We start from the raw sequence: 9396 nt of genomic DNA, 5'->3' as shown, positions 1-9396 counted from the left end.
CAATGAGTGATAATGATGAAAATGATAGAGATAATGATAATACTATCAATTATAATTATAATAATGATAAAAAACAATAATAATCATAAATAAATGACTATACCTAACGTGTTGTGGTGATTGATTCACTTCGGCAACTCTCCAAGTCCCATTTACGTCGACACAGAGAAAAAGAGAGAGAGAGAGAGAGAGAGAGAGAGAGAGAGAGAGAGAGAGAGAGAGAGAGAGAGAGAGAGAGAGAGAGAGAGAGAGAGAGAGAGAGAGAGAGAGAGAGAGAGAGAGAGAGAGAGAGAGAGAGAGAGAGAGAGAGAGAGAGAGAGAGAGAGAGAGAGAGAGAGAGAGAGAGAGAGAGAGAGAGAGAGAGAGAGAGAGAAAGAACAGAGAGTGAGAGAAAGAACAGAGAGTGAGAGAAAGAGAGAAAACAGCATTTCTTTTTCTTCGTAAGTATATGCCACAGGGGCTCTTGATAAACGCGGCAATCAACATTTCTTTGCAAGATGCGCTAAACACTCGGTGTAGGCCTTGCAGTCATTTCAATATATATATATATATATATATATATATATATATATATATATATATTTTTTTTTTTTTTTTTTTTTTTTTTTTTTTTTTTTTTTTTTTTTTTTTTACTCTGAAGCATTCAACAGGTGAGAGCAATATATAGGTTGTTGCTTTAGAAGAAGATGAGTAAGAAAAACAAAACACGTTTTTTTTATTCCGTGACGAATGGGGGAAAAAATTAAGAATTATCCCTGACGCAAAAACAAGTTTGCTTCGTTTGCCTTTTATTTCTGATGGCGTTTCTAAGAAAGCGTTGGCAGCAACTATGCGGAAAAGGGAAGCGGTTGGATGGGGTCTACTGCCAAACATTTTTTCAACCTTATGATGTATCATAAAATATCACATGTATGTATCTTATCTTGTATCTCGTGTGCGTGTTTGAACGTTTCTGCGAATACGGTAGATATTTTTGTAATATGTCATGACTGTTGGGAGAGGGAGAGGGAGAGGGAGAGGGAGGGAGAGGGAGAGGGAGAGGGAGAGGGAGAGGGAGAGGGAGAGGGAGAGGGAGAGGGAGAGGGAGAGGGAGAGGGAGAGGGAGAGGGAGAGGGAGAGGGAGAGGGAGGAGGGGAGAGGGAGAGGGAGAGGGAGAGGGAGAAGGAGAAGGAGAAGAAGAAGGAGAAGAAGGGGAAGAAGAAGGAGAGGGAGAAGGAGAGGGAGAAGGAGAAGAAGAAGAAGGAGAGAGAGAGAGAGAGAGAGAGAGAGAGAGAGAGAGAGAGAGAGAGAGAGAGAGAGAGAGAGAGAGAGAGAGAGAGAGAGAGAGAGAGAGAGAGAGAGAGAGAGAAAGGGAGAGAGAGAAAGAGAAAGAGAAAGACAGAGAGAGAAAGAGATAGAGAAAGAAAGAAGAGAGACAGAGAGAACGGAGAGAAAGAGAGAACACGGAGAGAAAGAAAGAGAGAGAACGGAGAGAAAGAAAGAGAGAGAACGGAGAGAAAGAAAGAGAGAGAACGGAGAGAAAAAAAGAGAGAGAACGGAGAAAAAGAAAGAGAGAGAATGGAGAGAAAGAAAGAAAGAGAAGGGAGAGAAAAAAAGAGAGAGAACGGAGAGAAAGAAAGAGAGAGAACAGAGAGAAAGAAAGAGAGAGAATGGAGAGAAAGAAAGAGAGAATGGAGAGAAAGAAAGAGAGATCGGAGAGATCGGAGAGAGAGAGACTTTTTTTGACTTTGACGAGTTTATTGAGACAAGTGATTACGTACATCTCAAAAGGATGAGGTAACATAGGTTATCCTCACCCCAATCTTAGTCCCTCTTTGGGCTCACATATATTTTTACAAAACCTTACAGCTATGTCAACATGTTGAAATATGTACAGAGCAAAAGACGGGTCAATCACAAGCATACACAATTAAATGTTTACATATCAGGAGAACGATATAACAGTATGGATTATCACCCTCAGCATGCAAGGTCCTCTCCTAAGGTCACATGATTACATACATGAAATATGTGGCGCACATATATGTTAATAATATATATGTATGCTCCCGGAGGAAAGAATTTTTCAGAAAGTCAAGAAGTATGTTTGTATTTAACAGGATGATGTATCATAAATGATATTCATTCACATCTCAATAAAATCCTACTTGGGCTATCGTAGTCTCGGCAGAAGGGAAGTCATAATCGGGTATACACTGTTGTCAACTACAATTATGTGGTCGATGCGAAGTGTTTATACTTCTTTAAAATTTGTATTACCTGGCCATTTCTAAGCATCCATACAGCTTGTTCGGGGAGTCCAGCTATCTCTGAGTTTCTGTAAATCTGAAGCATGGGACACTAAGATATAGTGTACTAAGGTGTGTGACCTTGGTGACCTACACACCCTGCATTCTTTTTCCTGTTCACCTGTCGGGACACCTAACTCCCAGTAGTAATTATACCCTAACCTAATTCTCATGTGCACAGAGTCTTTCCACTTGCTCTTGCCCCTCCCATAAGCGAAGTCTGTGTTTATCGCTAGATGCATATAGTGCTGCAAGGTTTCGCTCGTTTCAATCAATTCGCCTTTCTTAATCTCATCATAGTCTAACTGCATCCTCTTGATATTGCTCCTTGCCTGCTTAAGAGTCCGAGCACTTTGTATGTCCACCTCACATTTTTTAGCTGCCTCCTTCGCTACCTCATCCACAGCCTCATTAAGGGTGATACCGACATGCGATGGGATCCAGACGAATGTAATCTCACGTCCCTGGCCTCGTAGCCTATGAGCAATCAATCGGCACTCGTTAATAATGTGCTCAAACACAGGGTCCCTGCTGTTAAGAGAGTCCAGCGCTCCCCTACTATCCACAAAAAAGAAAGCATCTTTATTAATAATTTCAATCTTTTTAAGTGCTGTCAATATTGCCCATAACTCAGCCTGTGTTGACGATATATGATTACTCAGTCTTATCCCACTGCTTGTGGTGACCACGCCACTTGCAGTGAACTGTCTGATGATAACCCCACATCCTGCTCTGCCATCTTTCAAAACTGACCCATCGCAGTAGACATGAGCAATATCAAGGCGTGTTAGACTCTTTATTTTATGACCATATCTTGATTTAAGTTGACCAGGTTCATAAAGCCTCTTATTCATAAAGAGGGGATCGACATCTACATTAATCGTCTGATCCTCCCATGGTGGCACTTTGGCGGATGCTTGAAACGATTGGCAAAAGTTTTGCAAGCCATAAAATTCTATATCATTTTTAAGCGCCTTCATATATCCTCGTTTGCCCTGTCTATAAAAAGTCCTGATGTTGTCAAAACCGCTGACCATATCTCTCACTAATTTCTTTCCACTGTTCCCTCTCATGAGCCTAACGGCTGCTATGACATTAATCTCGCTTACTCTCTGTGCAATGCTTTGCAATCCTGTCTCTGTTCTCATTATGTCTATCCTAGCATTCTTTTGACACCCGAGGATAATACGCATAGCTTCATTCTGCATGGTTTCAAGCCTTCGGAGCCTCCCCTGACAAGCTATAGAAAGTGCTGGTGCTGCATAATCCACCAGAGCTCTTACTGTACTAATGTAGACTAGCCTCAACAGAGGCACCCCGGCTCCTATCCCGCGACAAGCAAGTGCCCTGAGCGGCCGCAGTCGAGCCTTGCACTGTGTTAGTACGTGACTTACTTCAGCATCCTTGCTTGAGGCAGTGAAGCCAATGTACATACCCAGATATTTATATGTTGACACCTTCTCCACTGTTTTGTTGTTTAGAGTAAGTGGCACGTTGCCTCTTTGTTTACTCTGAAATTTGGTCTTTTCTTCATTTATAACCAGCCCCAATGTTTGAGCAAGACTAGTAAATCTGTCCAGCGCTGTTTGTAAATGGCGATGAGTGGTCCCTTGTATCAATATATCATCTGCATATAAGATTGGCTGAACGCCCTTAGGGTATTCCTCTGAAGCTATCCTGTTCATTAGTACATTAAAGAGCATTGGGCTTAAAACACCCCCCTGTGGAGTACCTAGCTCAAAACGTTTCTCCTCTGAGAAACAGCCTTGAAACCATACGCAAGCTTTCCTATCTGTCAGATAGTCACCAATCCATCTCAGCAACTTTCCTGTTACACCCAGTCTTGTCAATTCATACAGAATGACCTCCCCATTAGCTTTATCAAAGGCTCCCTGTAAATCTATAAAGACTCTACACTTTTCTGCATCATTAGATAAACACTGAATTACACAGTCTGATGTTCCCTTTCCCTTCATAAAGCCGTACAAATTAGACGACAGTTTATCTTCAATCATGTACATTAGTCTATTTAATAATATTCGCTCCATCATTTTACATATACAGGAAGTCAGAGATACAGGTCTGTAACCGCCAGCTGATTTTGGAATAGGTATTATAATAGTTTTCTTCCAGGCCTTCGGTAATCTACCCTCCGCGTAGCTCATGTTAAATAGGTCAATGAGAGGGCTGTTCGTCATGCTTGCTAATAAGTTGAGAATATCATATGTCACTCCATCTTCCCCTGGCGAAGTGCTTTTCCCTCTTTTAACAGCATTTAGAAGTTCGTGTGTAGTTATTGGCTGACAAGATACTGCAGTGATGTTTGCGGATGAAACAACCTGTCCGATTCTTTCGGCTTCCCATGCAAACAAAGCGTCACGAGTGCTCTGTGGTAATGAAACCAGAGAAGATGCCTTTGCCCATTTCTCAATATGTTTGTTTGCCTCCTCCTCTGGGTGTGGGTGACCGATGAGGTTATTTGTTTTTCCCCTAACCTTGTTTACATGGTACCATATGTCTTTGAGACTTTTACTTTCCTCAATATTTTGCGCGAACTCTGACCAATACTTTTCTCTTACTTCCCTTCTTTTCTCCCCACACATCTTTGATATGTTAAGTAGTATGTCCTTATCTTCTTCCCGCCTGCCTCTCTTAGCCCATTCCCTGTGTGCCATCCTTAACATTTGTGTCCACCCTTAAGTGTCTTATCACTGCAGTATCTGTTTTTCCGTGCTCCGTGTTTCTTCTCCTTTCTGTGTGACTTAGCCTTTGTAGGTAAACATCTTTCTATCGCACTTAACAAATCCTCGCTGAACCTATCTAAACTTAGGGGTGTGTAATCTCTGCACCAGCCCTCCATATTGTAAATAAACAATTCTCTGTCGCTTGTATCTACGACAAGCCTTTTTCTTTTGAATTTAACTTGTTTTTTACCTAAAGCTAACTTAATATACAAGGCGAAATGATCACTAAGTAGTTCACTTACTACTTCACATTCTCCTTGAATCCCCTGACCGCCAAGCAGGCAGGCATAATCAAGTCGTCCACCCTTGATGTGTGTCGCCTCTTTACTACCCAGCAAGCATGCCTCGGGCCTATCTTTGAGAAATTGATAAAATCTGATGCCGTTATCATTGATTTTACCCATCTCCTCTAATTGTGGGTGCCTAGCATTAAAGTCACCCACTATCAGAGTCGAGTCAGAGTACATGCAATCTGGTAGGTACCTGAGATCAGAGCATCTCCCAGAGATGTATACATTTGCAATATATACTTCACCTTCTTGTAAATACAGCTTCACACATACACTTTCAATACCTTTATTTCTGCACGGTATCTCTAGCAGTTCAGAAGGTATTGCACTTTTCACGTAAGTAGACACTCCCCGTGTCCGGTCTCCGGAATTAAGATGATATGCTTGTAGCATAAAGGATGACCGTAGTCCCCAGGGGACCCCACCTACCAATAAGGGTGCCTTCAGGGCCAAGGTCCCTCCCTATGAAGGTCAGTGGGCATCTATAGGGTAAACCCACCCCCTGAAGTCAAATTCCCACTTATGAGGAGGATCCCAGGGAAATCTGACCCTGTGGGATGTCCCAGCAGGATCTTCCGTGATATTTCAATGTAAAGTTTAATATGAATTAAGTTGATAAATAAATAAAAACCCTATTGAAAGATTAAAAGAGAAAGAACAAGATAGGCTAGCATAAGAACAGTGCAAGATTCAGTGAGAGGATAAGATGAAAGGGGAGATTATAGTAGAAGGTAGAAAAGGGAGTATAAAGTTAAGTAGAAGATCCACGAGGCTGCATATAATATGTGATGATATATATATGTATAATTATCCACAGTCCAGCTCCTATCTTGAATAAACACTGCCAGTATAGCTCAATACTTAGCTTTGCTCTCTTTATGCAGGTTTCTAAGCTGGTGCTGCCGGCCTCGTGATAATGTCCTTTCTTAAAAATGGTTGCCAGAGGATGAGGAAAAAGAAACGCCCCGAAGTACAGTATAACAGCGAATGTGTATTTTTAAGCACGTACAAGAAGGCCGCGGGAGGCCGTGACGTATGACGCGCACGAAATCATAAAATACATAATAAATAGGTTTAAAACAGTAAAAACTTGATACATTAAACAGTTAAAATGAAATACAGAATTAATACAAACAAATAAAACAAAATAAGAATGTTCCCTCAACAATTGGAATTTACGAATGAAAAGCTAAAAAGAAAACTGACAGACAGTCAGCAAGCGCACGTAGGCCTATTTGTACATTTCAAGTGGGGGGATGGGGGTAAATCGACAGTAGGCACTCCCCCGCCCTTGGTCACGCATGCATCCATGCACGCAAACACACGCACACAGACACAGATTTCGCATTCATACATGCAGGCTCGTAAATGCAGGACACTCATAACACTGATACACGCACACACAGGCGCGGACGCGCGCGCACTATCCAAGGAAGGGGGGGGGGGCGCAGTATGTTACGCTACAGAATCCGTTCCCCCGATCCGGGTCGAAGCAGCCAGCGGAGACCTGAAAAGAGACAAAACCAAGCTTGAGCTCTGACAGTACAGACAGGAGTGAACTGAGAAAAAGCACACACACACATATCACCAGAATACCAGTGCCTTGTCGGAGACAACTCATCATCCCGTCCGGGGCGCCCCTCCCTCTGGTCTTTGAGAAAATACAATGCCAGGACATACTTTGAGATACAAACACTCCTGGATGATGATTCTGTGCTAGTACGTGGGCAAATAAATGTCAACAAGAGTAAAATTTCAGGAGGAATATGAGAACAATAGAGCTTCAAAACAAGACTAAAACGCGAGTAAGACTAAGAACAAAGGCAAAGGGAATACAAGGAAAAGGAAGCTATATGGTTCCGAAGAAAACTACATAAATTAATTAAAATTGAATGCCCATGACACATCGTAAAATGAATTTACAGAACCTTAAGAAATAATAAGCTTTTTACATAAAGCACAGATGTCTATATAGGGAGTTCAGGATCCAACACACAGCTGGTTAGCACAGCCACCCATGGGTCATCTCCAGCTGGTTGGTCAGTATCAGGTTCTGGAACTTCCTCCTGCTCATCTTCAGGAAAAGCAAGCTCCTGTGACTGTCGATATGGACGTAAATGATTAGCATGGGCCCGTAATATCTTATCAAGGGCCAAGTCTTGGATCTGGAAAGAAACAGGACCTATTCGTTTACAGATTCTGGCTGGTCCTTTCTACCTTGCTCCAAGTGGCCTTGGAGCCATTTCTTTATATAACACCAAGTCAGCTTCCTCTGGAGCAAAAGTTCCTTTGGCCCGTTGGTCATAACCTCTCCCATAAATGGCACGTGCTTCCTTTGAGGCTTCCACTGCTGCTCTTCGGGCAGTCTTTAAGCGGTGCTGCAGGTCGTCATTATCAGCGAATAAAGCCTCATTTGTGAGGCCTACTGGGAAGTAGGCATGCCGCCCAGTAAGCAGGTACAAGGGCTGCTCACCTGTCGATCGATGGATAGCAGAGTTGAGAGCTAGGCGAAGCTCTGGGATGTATGTGTGCCAGCGCCCAGGATGATCCCCCACTATGGAGCGTAGAGACGCTTTCACAACTCTATTAGTCCGCTCAACCAGACCATTTGCTTGAGGGTGATACCTAATCGTAAAATGATGGGTGGATCTTAGAAGGGTTACCAGTTCCTCAAATAACCCTGAAGTAAATTGCCTTCCGTTGTCACTCTGTATTACACGCGGCGGTCCAAAGTATGTCACCCAGTGTTCAAGAAAGACTTGGTGGACCTTTGCAGCTGTGATGGCCTTCATTGGAACAATCTGGAGGAATCTAGTGTGCTGGTCAACAATGGAAAGTGCATAGCGTACAGGGGCTTGGCTAAGGTCAAGGATATCCATGGACACTCTCTCCAAAGGATAAAGAGCCAGGGGAGCTTCAGCCATTGGTACTCTTTGTGCCACCCCTCTATTCTGCTGGCATGTCTGACACTCCTCTACATACTGCCGTACATCAGCCATCATATTCGGCCAGTAATACATATTACGGAGATTGCCATAGGTCCTCTGAATACCAGGATGCATGGCTAAAGGTGGAGTGTGAGCAGTCCTCAGCGCTGACTTACGAAGATGCTCAGGTACACACAATTGGAAAATGGTCTGGTCAGGGAGATGCAGTAAGCGATACAAGATGTCATCCTTTAACTCAAAATCAGAGAGTGCAGAAGGAAGCTTGCGTTTAGGCACCCTTCCACACTTGAGATACTCTACAATCTCGCTGAATTTGGGGTCCTGGCCCTGTTGAGTGGCCAGCTCCTGGGGATTGACATCATTTACGTCTATAGTGGCTACGTGTCGAGATAACAAATCAGGTACATAGTTTGTTGGTCCCTCCTTATATCTGATGTCAAAGTCATAAAAAGAGAGATCATGGGCATATCTCGTCATCCTAGGTGATTTGGTTCGGTGTTTGAACACATGGACCAGGGGACGATGGTCAGTATAGATGACAAACCTACGACCATAGAGGTAAGCATCAAACACACGCACCCCCTCAACAACAGCCAAGGCCTCACAATCTTTTGCTGGGTAGCGCGTTTCGGCATCTCGCAGCTTCCGGCTATAAAAGGCTACAGCATGCAAGGCACCCTGGTCACTACGTTGCATAAGGGCAGCCCCAACAGCGACTGAGCTGGCATCAGTGTGCAACTCAAACTCCTTTCCGAAATCGGGTTGCTGTAGAACAGGTTCAGATGTTAACAAGTTTTTCAGGTCCTGAAATGCAGATTGCTGCTCATCACCCCATTCCCAAACTTGACCTTTCTTTAACAAAACATGGAGGGGAGCTGCAAGTGGCATATTTGGGAATATGCTTACGAAAGAAGTTGGTGGCCCCCAGGAAACGTCGAACTTCTTTGACGTTTTTAGGAGCTGGTGTCTCAACAATTGCTGCTACCTTGCTTCTATCTGGGGCGATGCCATCGGGGGAGATCGTAACTATGTTGGTGGTGGCAATTGTACACTTGTCAGGATTCAACTTGAAACCTGCTGCAGACAATAACTTTAGAGTCTCCTCTAGGTCCCTCAAGTGTTGGTT

This window comes from Penaeus japonicus, unplaced genomic scaffold, assembly GCF_977035675.1.
Source record: "Penaeus japonicus unplaced genomic scaffold, GWHDUDI00000001_assembly GWHDUDI00000031, whole genome shotgun sequence".
Taxonomy (NCBI): Eukaryota; Metazoa; Arthropoda; class Malacostraca; order Decapoda; family Penaeidae; genus Penaeus; species Penaeus japonicus.
This window is presented reverse-complemented; position numbering follows the sequence as displayed.